General features: G+C 29.4%; 1 long non-coding RNA gene across 1 annotated transcript in view; it reads left to right on the top strand.

The window, feature by feature from the left end:
* Window positions 1-14,399, top strand: part of LOC129969579 (uncharacterized) — a 69,843-nt gene extending 55,444 nt beyond the window's left edge. Inside the window, exon 3 of the long non-coding RNA XR_008784539.1 lies at window positions 14,191-14,399. This is a non-coding gene — a long non-coding RNA (uncharacterized LOC129969579). The remainder of the gene's footprint in view (window positions 1-14,190) is intronic.
* Window positions 14,400-14,930: the final 531 nt, after the last annotated feature.

Genomic DNA, 14,930 nt, shown 5'->3' with positions numbered 1-14,930 from the left:
ATGTTGATAACTACTGAAATTCCTTCAAATCTGAAATATATTACTTCATTTTCTAGCTTACTTACTGTCAGATTTAACTATACATAATCCAATGTACCGGATACGACATTTAAATGCAACATCTAAACGGCTACATAAAAAAAATAATACGAAAATAATAAAAAGGCGTTAGAAATTTTTAAAAAATGAATATAATTTCTAAATAATTCTTTTTCAATATTTCACAATATGCATTGTATGGTCACTTACATTTAACAAAAAAAAAAAAAAAAAAAAAAAAAAAAAAATGCAAACATTCTGTCTCTGACATTCAGCATAGTCAATTCCGCATTTTTGAAAGCTTATCCTCAATTTTTGTTCATTTGTATATAACTAAAAAATTTTTAAAAGTTTGAGAGATTCAATTAAATAACTTGGTAGGAACGCTATTTTTTTTCAAAATAGAAATTATGATTACTCCTATATAACCATGAATTGAAGAAAAATAGTTGTAAAATATATTGTTACACAAATGCTAATACTCATTAAAAAGCATTTTTTAAAAGTTTTTATGAAAGTAGTAACCAACTTAATTTTATAATTCAAATTTATGGTTGCTAAATTTAATTAGCTTGTTCTTGACCGCTTTCGCAAGAGTGCATATGTAACTTCAAATTCTATTGGACATGTAACATTTACTACTGTTCTAAAAACCTTATACTATTCCGCTTTTTATGCAATGCATCTCTTTTAATTTTCAGTAATCTCGACAAAAATGGAAACTTGAAAAGCGAAAGTGTTTAAATTTCAATTAATACAAAAACTTTCTCATTCAGCGTTGTCTATGCGCATTACAGATAACATTCTTATCTAATTTTAATTGATTTCGCTAACATTGATCCTTATACATCCAATTATTTATTACATTAAGGAGTAACAGGATTTAAAAATGGATACACTTTATAAAAATTACAACGCTATAACTTCCGAAAATATTAAAGCACAAAATTAATTTTTGCATCAAGATAAAACTCAAAAAAGTTTCTTTTTAATGATATCAATGCTTTAATCTACAAATTAAGTTTCGATGTTTAACAAGCTTTTAAAGAAATATTTTAACTATATTTTTCAACAATGTATTTTGCACAAATTAAAAATAAAAGTTAATCCGCAAGAGCACGTCAATGGGAAAAAATTAGCTTTTATCAAATTGTTGCCATCACATTGACAGAAGTTCAAATTAAAAAAATAAATCAGCTATTATTGTAAATGAAATATATAAAAGTGTAAATTTCAGCAAGTGTCTGTATGAAGCGAAGAAATTTGAAACATATTTTCTAAGAAAAGTAAATGGACGAAAAGATTTCTATGACCTTTTACAATATCTATATTATTAATATATGAAACAATTAAATTTAAGGCAAACATGGTTTAATATATCTATAGGATAATCATTGTAATTAGCGCTCATCAGTTAATTTTAATCGGGGGCACGTATCTACTAACAAAATGGTCTAAATGAACTAAACAATTACATTTTATGTTACTTGAGTCAATAAATGCTCCGATGAATTAAGAATTTTAAATTTTTACATAGGTTCTTTACATTACCCTTTGTAATCCTTTTACATGTTTACCCTTTTACATTAACCTTTGAATCTTATTTAACATTTTTTTGAGGCATCAATATTTTAACACTTAGCACTTCGATCTCTCCTCTCAGAAGCCATTCAAGGCAGTGCATCATTTCGGCGTTTTATTTAATTATTTTATGAAATTTTGACTGGTAAAAATACTTAAGAGTGGTAAAAATATGTAGATTAATTTTTAGGGAAAATTCATATACATTAATTTTTCGGAGCAATGAACAAGTTCTTATTCGGCAAATATTTATGCATTTAATTACTTTTCGGAGCGCTAAGGGTTAAATAAAAATTTTTGAAGTTCAATTAACTAAATCATTCATTAAAACTAAATAATTTATGAAATTTGAATATTACTCTTCTATAAAAATTGGCGGCGATTTTAGAACACTTTATAGTCCGTTTCAAAGAAGATACGCCAATCTTTTACCAGGATTTCTCAACAGTGATTGGCTTATGATTATGAAAATATTGATTTTTCTAATATTGATATGTAAAAACTGACAGATTTGATCTCAGAAGATAGAAAGTTTATTTTTTGAACTTGAGTTAAGAGTTGAAGTGTCAAGAGTATTTCGCAGAATAAGACTCCTTAGGACAAAAGGACTGTGTAAAATTTAAACTTCATAATTTTTTCATAAGAACATTTATTGACTGAAGTAAAAAAAAAAATCATTTGCATTTTTTAAATGTTTTGAAAGTAAGAAATAAAAACTGAATTTTACGATGAATTAGAGAAATTTTTGTTGAGTAATTCTTTGATGTTGTATAAATTACAAAAATTATTCTGCATTGCATATACAACTTCAATGCTGAGCGACTGTACGTTCAACTTTCATATTCAAAAAAAGATGTGCTTGGTTTCAGTAAAAAAAGTTTTTATATTAATTGCAGTTTAACATTTCCACTCTAATTTAATGTGCAAATCAGAAATTAGTAAGTAATACAGTGAACAGAACTGTTTAAGGCCTACATAATAGTATGACTGAATTATATAACTATCAAAATCTGAAACTTTGATAGCTAAATATTTTGCAGAAAAAGCTATTAAAAGATTAAGTTACATAAAATAAATTTGAAAATTTTAGAGATCTTTTATACTGATGAACTGCTGATCACCAAAGGTGGCTAGTCTCTTAATAAAGATATTGCTAAGTGAACTATTGTAATATATATACATATACATTTTTTCCCTTTTTATGAGTATAGATAATGGCGATTTTCAAGAAAATTCATTCAGAAATATGTGATTGTTTAAATATTAGTGAATAAAATAGCTATAAATTCTCTTATATCTTACTTCTTTTTAAACGCATTTAATTCCGCTATTTATTTTTCTGATAAAAACAGTCTTACTTTTCTATTAATAATAGAATTAATTATTATTTATTGCAAGATATATGAATAAGATAAATGTATGTAGAAGATCTCATAAATTCAAGATCAAATAAATTTTTTTCAAAAATTATCACCATTCCATTATCACCAATTAGCCCGATCGGAAATGCAGCTATTCAAAACTAAAAACCGTCACCCCTCTAGATGCGCGCCAAGTTTTCTTGCCAAAGGTCCGAATCCCAGTAAACCTACAATGCAACAGGGGTAGGGAATAATTTATACAGCGCAAATGCTCCATTCCCTCAATAACAACCGCTCCGGCGACAACTCTGTGACATGCTTGTGCAATAGTAAAATTGTTTTTATACTTTTATTCATATGACAATGCCTATTGAAAGCTTTTTATTTCATAATAGAGGCACGCGAAAATCCTTAAAGTTACAAAAAGTGAGTGTTTTTATGAAACTGTAACGTCCTTGCGGCACCTCAAGATATACTCCAATATTTTTCATATTTATAATTTATTTTATATACACAAAAAGGCAACTTTCTCGCGCTGTTACAAATTAAAAATCAAAAATTGATTTTTTTTTTTTTTTTTTTTTTTTTGTTCCACCTAATTGGACAGCATTAATACACCACCATTATTATTTACATAATTAGTTCTAAACTTATGCACAAAAGTTAAAATAATTGGCAAAAGCGCCATGATCTAGTTATAATTTTCGTTGCATGTATTATTGAAGAATATTTTTTTCGCGTTTGATTGTCCTTTTTTTTTAACTCAACCAGATTTTTTTTTTATTCTCGGTAATTTGAATAATTTTAATAATCTGCAGTTATGTCACATAATCGATATTTAAGTGTACCCCTTTTTTTGTTCGTTACTTATTTATCTCGGAAAATGGATAAAAGAAAATTTACATTCATCTTTATTATGACTAAAGTGTGTGTGTTGACGCTCTACAGATCAGACCGTTTGACCCCAGACTCAACAAACTTGGCTCATGTATACTTGCAGATCAGGAATGTGCACCTCGGAGCGATTTTTTAAATTTTTTATTAGAATTTTAATTAACTAAAAATCAGACGAAATTTCAGTGTTTTTCCTCGATAACTTCCGAAAATATTACAGCATAAAACTGATTTTTACGTTATCTTTAATTTCAAAAAAATAATCATATGAATGATACCATGATTTTTAACCTATAAATTAAGTTTTTGTTTTTGATGGATTTAAAAAAAAAAAAAATGTTAAAACTGACCGAAAGAATGGGGGAAAAAAATCAACTAGTTCTGCAAATTAAAACTAGAAATGTGAAAACTTGGAAATGTTTTAGCTCATGTCTGCATGAAATGAAATAAATATAAAATAAGACATTTTCTAAAAAATAAATGCAAGAAAATGTATGTATCGTTTTAAAATAGCTATATTTTTTATTCAGTAAATTAGTTTTATTTAAAGCAAATATGGTTTTATAATTTTTATAGGATATCCACTCTAATTACGATCCGACATTCCTGGGTGTTTTTGACGTAGTTGACCAAGATATACTTTCCTAAAACGTGATCTAAAATCCTGGGTCAGTTTTTTTTACGAAACCTTACTCTAGAATTCACTTAAATCTAAATTTATAGTGTTATATGAAGATTTTCCGTTTAAAAACAAATTAGGTGTCAACGGAATCAAATCATTTGGGTCCTCCGAAATATATATTAATGGAAGAGAATTTATCACCGCTTCACAATCACACAGAATAATTAGAAGTTCTTCATATGTTAGAACCGCACGCCCTAAAGTATGCTTCAATAACTCTTTAATTACTCGTACTAATCTCTCCCACCATGCAGCAGTTGGGAGATTGAATTTCCATTCAATAAGTTTAATATCCGTCTCTCGCATGATATTTTTCCCAATCTAGATTTTTCAACTCGCTATTGGTGCCAACGAAGTTGGTTCTGTTATCTGTGCATATAGTTTCTGTTCTGGTACGACGGGCTATTAAATCGCCTTAAAGAAAGCATAAATCACTCGGTGGACAATGAACTCACTAGAACGTATGAGTGTAACTCTTACATCATTTTCTTATACAGTTCGAACAAACACACATACGAGCTTTTAGAAGCATCAACAAAAACATTAAGTTCAGAGGTTTCGTTTATAGCAATATATCGAGGCACAGTACATTTTTAACAAACGCATTTCCTTTAACCACTTAATAAATTTATTTACAATAGTTTTGGGCAATTCTGAATTCCAAGGCAGTTTTAACTTCTAAGTTTCTTGCAATAATAATTTGGGCGGCAATGTACTGGAGATAACAACCCATTTACGTCAAAAACTTTTTGAACTGTTGGCAAAATGAACCGTTGAGTAATATTTGTTCCACACGTTAAAACCTCAGAATTTGTTACATCTCAAAGTATCTTTGTTTAAATTTCATATCATGCCCAAAACGAAAGCATCTCCTGTATGTTGAAAAACATATTTACATGCTACATTGCTTTGCCAACCTCGCAAGTTAAAACAACCTTTTGACAATACCTTTTTAGCTGTATCAATGAAATTTTCTTCTTCATTTACATTATGTACACCAGATAAACAGTTGTCAACATAAAATGAACACTTCAATTTCTCTACAACATCACTATACTAAAATGGTGCTTTACCCAATAAATGTTTTATGGATGCGTTTAATAGGAAAGGAGAAGAATTTAAACCAAAAACGATTCGGCAATGCCTATAGACCAATTCTCCCTTCTTACTAGGAAAAAAGAATCGAAGATAGTCTCTATCTTTTGGGTCTACAGATAACATTACAAAAAGTTTTCTCTATATCTGCACTCAATCCTATCGGATTAAGTCTAAACCTGTCTAAAATATTAGGTATTACTTTAAAAAGATTTATACCTTTATATAAACATTGGTTTACTGAATGTTTACCCTTTTCACAAGCCGACCCGTCAAAACCGGGACGATACTTGGTAGTTTCGCTTTGAAGTTTTACATCGGGTCTATGCGACAAATAATGACATTTATTCTTTTTTAATTCCTCTTCTGACGCACATTCTATAATACCCAGATTTTCCCAATCCTCAAAAACTTTTTGATAATCTCTGAGAAAGCCATTGCTCTCAGCCTGTTTAATTACTTTATGTCTAACCCAAGTTAAACCTTTATTATCAGATAAATTTGCTGTGTCATGTTTCCACGGAAGCTCCAACTTATACCTTTTGTTTGGAAGAATTGTTAACTTCTGCTGGAAATAATTTGAATCAAAATTGTCTCTCGTGTTTTCATTAAAGAAGGGGTCGGTTATTCCTAAAATATCCAGTTTCCACAATTCTTTAACACTAACACTCCTTACATGCAACGACGATATCGTTAACATAGTATTTTTAACGTTCGAATTGAATTTTCCGATTACCGTCCATCCTAGTTCAGTTTCTATAGCCGTTAATCCAGAATCTAACTCAATTAAATTCCCAGTTAATAATTTTCCTATATTATCAGCCCCAATCAAGGGCCCGATTTCGGTTTCTCTACAGTTCAGATCCGATAAAATAATTCTTTTATCTTTCAACTCGCTCAGAATGCGCTTATCCTCAATTTTAGAAATAAATCCATAAATTTTCTTTTCCGAAAGTACTTCAAAGCTACATGCAAAAGAGCGTTTTAAACCACTAACCTCAATAGAAAACACACTGTGATGTTTAGGCTTCGTTTCGCTCCCCCCCCCCCGAACAGAGAATGAATTATAGTTTCTTCTTTGAGCGGAGTGGCCTTCAAACTACTCGTAACACTTTCGCTGATATAGCTATTTTCACACGTGGAATCAGTGAGAACTCGAACCTTCATTTCCTGTCCTTTGATCCCTAAGAAAACGGGTTGTAAGACAATTGCGTACCAGTCATAAAACTGTCAATCAATAGTCTCGTCTACAATGCGGTTGTGTTACCGATAAGGGTCAGTTCTAGAAGAGGTTACAACATTTTAAACGTTATCTAAAAGTGTCATATTTGGCAAGAGTTAGCATGATGTTTGACACAATTTCGAATACTTAACAATTTCATGCGTTTTAATACTATATGAATAATTTCCAATTTGCTTTTTATGAAAGATGGATTGCATTTTAATGAATTTTTTTCAAAAATGTATGATAAAAATCATTGAGGAATGATATTTCTTCTCATATAAATAGTGTATCACTTCGAAATAATAATCATTTCTTCTAGATTTTAGATATAAATGCATTACTTTACATAAATATAACGTTTTGCATTAAACGAAAGAGTTTGCGTTTGTTTTTGCTTTATTTCTTCTTGCTTCGTTTATTTAATTCAATAATTTCGAACATTAAAATATATGTTATTTAAGAAAAGGCACTTAAAAAAGTTGTTTATTAAATTTAAAGTACAATTAAATGAGGTTAGTGGTATTGGAATGATTTGTAAGGAGGGAAAAGTTGCATAAGCAATTCTTGAAATGCCGTAAGTAGTAAGAAAAGCTTCCAACTACGGATGTTGTTTCCATGCTATATCAGTTGGTTTTTTTTTTTAAATCACTTTCCAGAGTAGAACACCATTACAAATTTAATCTTTTCTGTTTATCATCGTAGATTTAATTTAAATGTTACATTTTTTTAAAATCTGTACTTTGATAAAGATAAATTATTGGTTCATTATATGGTTTTGCATTTTGTATATGAAATATTGTAAGTATACGGTGCATAAAATAAACAGCTTACTAAATCAGAAGTATATTAATATTTTGCTAACTGATCATTTGTATCTACGAAATCTTGTAGAAGATATTAACTGAATTCAAATTTAATTTTCTTCTAGTTGCACTTTTATTAAACCAAAATCCAAATCTACTCTTAAAAAGTAAAATAGAATTAAGAAAAATGATTTTTACATTAATATATGTTATATGTTCTTCAGAAACCTTAATTTTATTAAAAATTGTTCTTATATGTACAATAAATCATTAAAAGTAGTGTTGAATGAAGTTCTGGTAATACATTCTTCAACAATATACATCTAGACCTTTATTGAAATGTTTACCGATTAGCTATGCGTTTTTTTCCATATTTTAAACAATGTAATTATTTCTAAGTTCAGAAAAATTCATGACCATTTTAAACCTTCCAGGGGCTCTGAGATATTGCAAATCTCAAAGCCCCGTTTTCTCTCCAAATTTTTTTTATTGATTTTAATTTAATTTTTATTCAACAATTTTAATAGTAAATTTTGAAAACTGAATCGCAAGTCTCTTTCTAAGAAGTCCATTTCAATATTGTACAAATAAAAAAAGTGCAAAGTCAAACCGTAAAATTAATTTTGATCAAAATATCGAAAAGAAAAGACAACTTTCTATAACACTTTAAACAATATTGTAAAAGGAGGGAATATATTTTTTTAAAACTGTAAAGCTCCAAATTTTTTAGAATTATAAAATAGCATAACGAATAACTTGTAAATGGTACTTAGGGATATTACTAGAATAAAGTTCCAAAATTAATTTAATCAATACTTGATTATGATTTCAATAAATTTGAGTGCAGGCCCCTCTGTCATTAAATGAAAGCATAAAACCAAATACCTTTCTACAACTACTAAAAATTATCAAGAGCTGAGGGTATTTTTCTTTGCTTTTTTTTTTTTTTTACTTCTCATTCTTTGTTAAGATTTGTCACTTAATCAGACTCGCCATATTTAAATACTTCTTCATCCAACTAGAATTTTATGCCAACTTACCTACATATGCATTTTGCGATGAATATTTATCATAAATATTCTTTATAAGCTTCTTATGCATTCTGCTTTCAAAATTTACATCATCAATGGAAAAATAAGAGAATGCAGCGTTTCAAATTTATCTAAATTTGTAACAATGTTACAAAAGATAAAAGAAATCACACTGAGAATATTTTTAAAAATAGTGAAAAATGCTTTCTTACGTATTATTACTCCATTTTCAGTTGTAATGTTCCATTAAAATATTCTGAGTTTTATTTTTAATTCATAAAATAAGGACTGTTTTAGTAACTTAAATAACAAACTACTTGATAACATACGCACACACACACACACAAAGGAGGGGGGGAAGGGTGAGAATGGAAAAAAATTAACTTTTAACACGGAAGAATATACTTTAAATTTTACAGATATCACCAAATTTTTCGTTTAAAATTATTCAAAAATTAAAGTGTCGAATATTCAGACTAGGCGAAGGAAAGTCATTAAATGTTCTAAAGAACAAGATTCTTAGGTGCCCGTCTCATTACTACATTTTTTCTCCCGAGCAACCAGAACTTCCTCAGGTAAACAGGATTCCACCAAAGGCATTAAAAAATCTTCATACTTTTCTTGGGTTCGTCCAAGTAAGTCTCTCTAATGTCATTTTACCTTCAAATTCGTCGTACGAGGAGAGCAAATGGATTTTCGCTCTTCCAACATCATTCTTCATAACTAAACTTAAGTTATCGAAAATAAATTTGTACAAGCAAATCTTCGCGTCCATATCTCTCCTTTTTGTTGTTGAATGGCCTTAGGATAGTTGTCTGCCGTTGCAGGAAAACTTAAAACTAATCGTTGTGTATCGATTTCGGTCCTATGGACTGCCATAAGTGTTGCATCTTATCTTACTTTTATCATTATGAATTTTCTGGAATTGACTCCAGAAGTCCAAAAAGTCTAGCTTCGCCGCTAAATTTTTCAATTTTAGTCAGTTTAAAACTTCACCTTTTAGTTTCGGTTGGAATAGCAGCTTCTTGTAATTTCAAATCCACTCGGGAACAAATTTCAATATAACGGTCTCTGTAGTTTTCTGCTTCTTTCATATCATACAAATACAGTTGCTCGGCTTCTTTCGTTTCCAAGAATTGTACAGAAACTTGATTCTGACAAGTGTCGAGTCTCCATCCATAATTCTACATGTCGTGTTATCCATAATTTGTACTTTCAAAATCGAAAGTAGGTTCAAATCAATCGGTTCTTTCATAAGCTCGGTTTCAATCTTTTTTAGGCCAAGTTAAAATGCTGTTCTCAGCCTTTTTGTGATTTTAAAGCACTTAAATCTATTATTCAGTTCAAAGAATTCAAAATCCAATAGTTCAAAATCCAGGTGTTCAGAATGGAACTTTCGGATTCAGTTTCACTTCCAACACAACAACCCGTCCAGCCGAGGATACCACAATTATGTAAGGAACAAAATCAAATCTCAATTCTGCAAGCTGCATATACCAGATACCGGGTTGTTGTTGGAAAATAATTCAGTTTTCAATTAGCAAAATAAAGCATATTTATTTAGAGCAAACGCCGAGCTTACACTCTAGATTGCTTCGTTAATATTATTTTAATAAAATTTTTATGTTTTTGTCTTCAAAAAATTTTCTGCTTCTCAAATTAATTCTTATGTTCATCGAAGACAGCAAGAAATCGCAATGCAAAATTCAGTGATTTCTGTTCATTAATTTCGGAGGTATACAGTTAAATTCAAGAATATTTGTTAGTGCTGATGTTAATTCTCATTTCTAGAGTCTTTGCAGTTTAACATATAAATTGAGGGGAGGGGGCGTTGAGTCGCTAAAAGTTTGATAGAAATAAAGTTCTTTATTTTAAATTGATATTGAATATTTATATAATTATTAATTCAAAAAGTACAGAAGCAACGGGCAATCGATTAAGCTAACGGCTTTAATAGGGTTAATATTCGAACAAAATAGTTCTGTGTAATAATGAGATGAAATTTGTTAGGATTGCAAAAAGTTTCTCGAAATCTTTAATTTTTTAATTTTTTTTTACAAGGTAGGTTCAACTTAATGAGACTATAAAAATATAAATAAATAGCAAAGCGAAAGTATTCAAATAATAATTATATTAAAGAGAATTAATTCTTGTTTTAAATTTTGATGCAATGCTTTTTCGAAAATGAAATATAAATTAGAAGACCTTTAAATTTCTTTTTATTAGTGATTTTGTTTAGTTAAAAAGATTTCAATCTAAATGCTGTATTAAAAATTGTCCGGACTTATTTCCATTTTTATGAATATAAACTTTATTAATGAAGCATGAATTGTTTTAAGCTTTAGTAATACAATTTATTTTTCATAATAAAGACGGCTTCAAGCAAATCACCTAATCATAATTTTTCAGCTGTCTCTATCTCCCCTACCCCATCCGAGTTAATCTATACTTATAATAACGCTCAATGTGTGTGTGTGTGTGTGTGTGTGTGTGTGTGTGTGTGTGCGTGTGTGTGTGTGTGTGTGTGTGTTGGCGCTCTACAGGCCAGGTCATTTGACATACAGCTACCAAATTTGGTACATGTATACCTTAGAGGTCGGGAATGTGCACCTGGGGTCCCTTTTTTTGAATTTTTAATTAGAATTTTAATTATTAATTAAAAACTAACTTTCCCGCCAAAAAAATCTTCCATTTTCCCCACCGCCAACTTTCCCGAAAAAAAAATCTTCCATTTTCCCCACCGCCAAATGAGTAAGACTTCAGCATTTTTTTCTCCCAACAGTAATGAGGCTAGGGTTAATATTTTTCGGCGGATTATTTCAAACGATTCTGTTTATTTTCTTAATGTTTTATGCATTTAAAATTAAACATTGTTAATTAATCCATGTTTCAGATTCATTCTGAAGTACTTTTGAATTAAAATAACACAGAATAAAGGAAATTAAAAATGTCTAATCTGCATAGCGTTACCCCAACTGGCGTAGAAAAATTCACGCATTTGCGTTACCCAACTGGCGAAGAAAATTCACGCATGCGCATTGTTCTGATTGTTGTCATGACAACCACTATCAACCGATGATTTAAATTATTTTTAGGTTAGTTACATGCTTCTGTAAGTAAATCGTATTTATGTTAGTTATATATTTTTTGTATATGCTTATAGTTTTAAGTACATCGTTTTTTAAGAAGTTTTTTTAAACCTGTTTTCGACCGATTATTTTAAACGATTAATTTTATTTTCTTAGTGTTTGATGCATTTAAAATGAAACATTGTTAATGAATCGATGTGTTCATGATGAATCTGAGAAAATTTTGTTGACAAATTCTTGAGATATTACATAAATTAAGAAATATATTCTTTGGTGTCCATAAAGTTTAAACGCTCAGTGACTCTGTTATCAGTAATATTATTAAAAAAAATGCTTTGTTTCAGTAAAAAATATTATTATATTAATTGCAGATTAATCATTTACACTTTACAGAAAATTAGAGAGATACATATTACGCTATGACTGAAGGCCTTTATAATATTATGAGTGAATTATATGACTATCAAAATTTGAAGTTTTAAAATATTTTGATGAATAATGTATTAAAGTTTGAATTGCGTAAAATATTTAATGGTACGACCGGAGTTTAACCCCCTGCGTGCGCAATTTTTACAAATCGCCAACAACGGTCTTGCGAAATGTTCAAAAGCAAAGGAGCAGATGTTCAATTACAGTGCATAATATAGATTGCCAGCTTTGGCGCGTTATCGCAACTGGTCGAAGAAGGGGGTTAAACTCCGGTTCAACCTATTTAATTATTAAAATTTAAATGAACATTAAGATTGGCGAACCGGCTGGTCGCCAAAGGCTGCTAGTATATCATAAAACACTGAAAACATCAACAGCTCCTTATATGATAAAAATAAAATAATAGTAAAAATTTTCTCCAATTTTTCTTGCCGATTCTAACATCTCCTATTGAATCAAATTATAGTAAATAATGATTTTATTCGTGTGTTACAGTGTAAACACGAATACGTACTTTTAAAATTTCAATATTTTAATGTTTCAGTCGCAGATGATTTTATTTAAACTGATCATATTTATTTGATATCGCCTTCCAATTACAAAGATTTTTTTTTCTTTTTTAACTTAGTCAGTATTTCTAAAACTATCCCCTCAATTCACAGAATGTTTTTGGATATGAAATTAGTTCATTTCATTTATAAATCCTCGTATAAAACAATAAACAAATAAATGGGAATTTTGAATAAATTATCGTAATATGAAAAGTATCAGCATAATTAATATATTATGTAAAATTTTAAAGGGCAGTTTCTTTTATTAAGCAATCTAATTTAAACAATCTGCCGTTAATGATAAGTTTCCTTATTGAAAATGCAAATTCGAACTTATATAAAAATCAAATTATAAATTGCTCCCTTACATAGTTAATTAATTCGGAAACTGACTTACTGCTTGAATTAGAAAATGAATCTGAATTAATTTTAGCTATTGAAATGTATCAGGATATTCGCATTATTTTTAACCAACATTCAAAGAACATTTAATATAAATGATGGATCGTCAGGTAATTGATTCAATCGTGTTTTATGTAATTTACGTGATTTCCTTGGGACAATTAAATAGCGAAATCCAGGTTGTTATATTTGGTGAGATGCCGTATAAAGAGATTTAGTTAATATTTCCCCCTTGTTTTCATTTCATATGCAAAATTTAAGAAGTACAAAAAATGCTTTGGGGAAAAAAAAAAAAAAAAAAAAACCCTTTTTTGTATAAATACGTATTGAGGTAAACTCTTGAGCTTTTTCTTCTAACATATATCGGATTATTTTGCTTCTAAATATCTAAAATTTCATGTTATGAGGTTCGTTAAATCATTTAAAAATTAACAATTAGTTTCATCATTGGAGTATTTGAAAGTATGAAAATTTAATACCGTAAATGAATTAATTAAACTTTTAAGTTGTTTGGGTCCAAATCTTTCTTTGTCGTCGTTAAACTGTTAGTAAATACGATTTGCGTTTTGGGGAGAAAAATTGTATTAAATGCTACATTACCTTCTCTTATTGCAAAGTCTTTCTTAAATACATGTAATAATTTCTAATTAATCTTCGTCCAAAAAATATTTTCTTGTCTCGAACTCTGCAACGTCTACGGCAACTAAGTTGCGCTGACTATTTTCTTACTAAATCAAAACGCTATGTCGGCAAACTCCCTTTCTAAAACTACATAAGTTCTGAATAATTTTTCAGTCTCTTTTTCTTGCTTACTATATTTCTAATCTGTAGCTGCTTTGTGCCTGATGATGCTTTTAAAAACAAACATTGATGATAATTTTTTTAAAAAAATTGAACTAATTCTTAAAATTACGTTGTTGTTAAAATACGAATTGTATAATCCGCGCCTGTTTCGCCAAAGAATACTTTTACTTATATATTATTAATAATTTTTTGTTTTATTTTTAGGAATCTTCTGTTTCACATTAGGCTGATGGCCGAGGGAAATAAATACGAGACCTCCTCTTTAGACTGTCCTTCGACCCTTCACGAAGAGCAACAGTTTCGCCTTGATATTGCTCTATTTCAATATCCAAGAGTGTACACTAAACTGCAATGGTTAGTCTTGATGATTCTGGAAAGTTTCAAGTCTGCCGTTCTTGAACAACAATGGACAAAATAACCAGACATCATAAGCTTGTGCTGTACCTTTAACATATGGTTATGTATACAGATAAACAGCATGTTACTTGAAGAAAGAAAGAGCTTATGTCTGAAAGAAATACATTTACCAATGAAACAGCAATGTTTAGTCTGCATAAGAGTGCTGGACTGGTGGTCGAAGTACGGCTTGCCCATTTTCTAAAATTCGTTTAGTGTCCGCTTCATGCAATATTCAAAATTTTCCTTTTAATTTGCCACCTAAAACCTTGGTTTGCATTACGCAAACAAAAAAGTTTGGATAAATAACTTGAAAAAAAAAAAGATATTATGGAGAAAAAAAAATGCGAAATCTATTTCCTGCCGTCATTTGTTAATAGTATGCCTTCATTTTACATTCCTTTTGTGACCATGTGAACTAATTTGCTGTAGTTGATGCTTTTACATTTTTCATTTTCACTGTAATATGTCATATTATTGAAAAGTAATGGAAAATATAAGTCTTAACAGCTATCATCTGAGACATCGAAATGTCGAACTATTGCCAG

Source organism: Argiope bruennichi, chromosome 5 (genome assembly GCF_947563725.1).
Source record: "Argiope bruennichi chromosome 5, qqArgBrue1.1, whole genome shotgun sequence".
NCBI lineage: Eukaryota > Metazoa > Arthropoda > Arachnida > Araneae > Araneidae > Argiope > Argiope bruennichi.
This window is presented reverse-complemented; position numbering and strand designations above follow the sequence as displayed.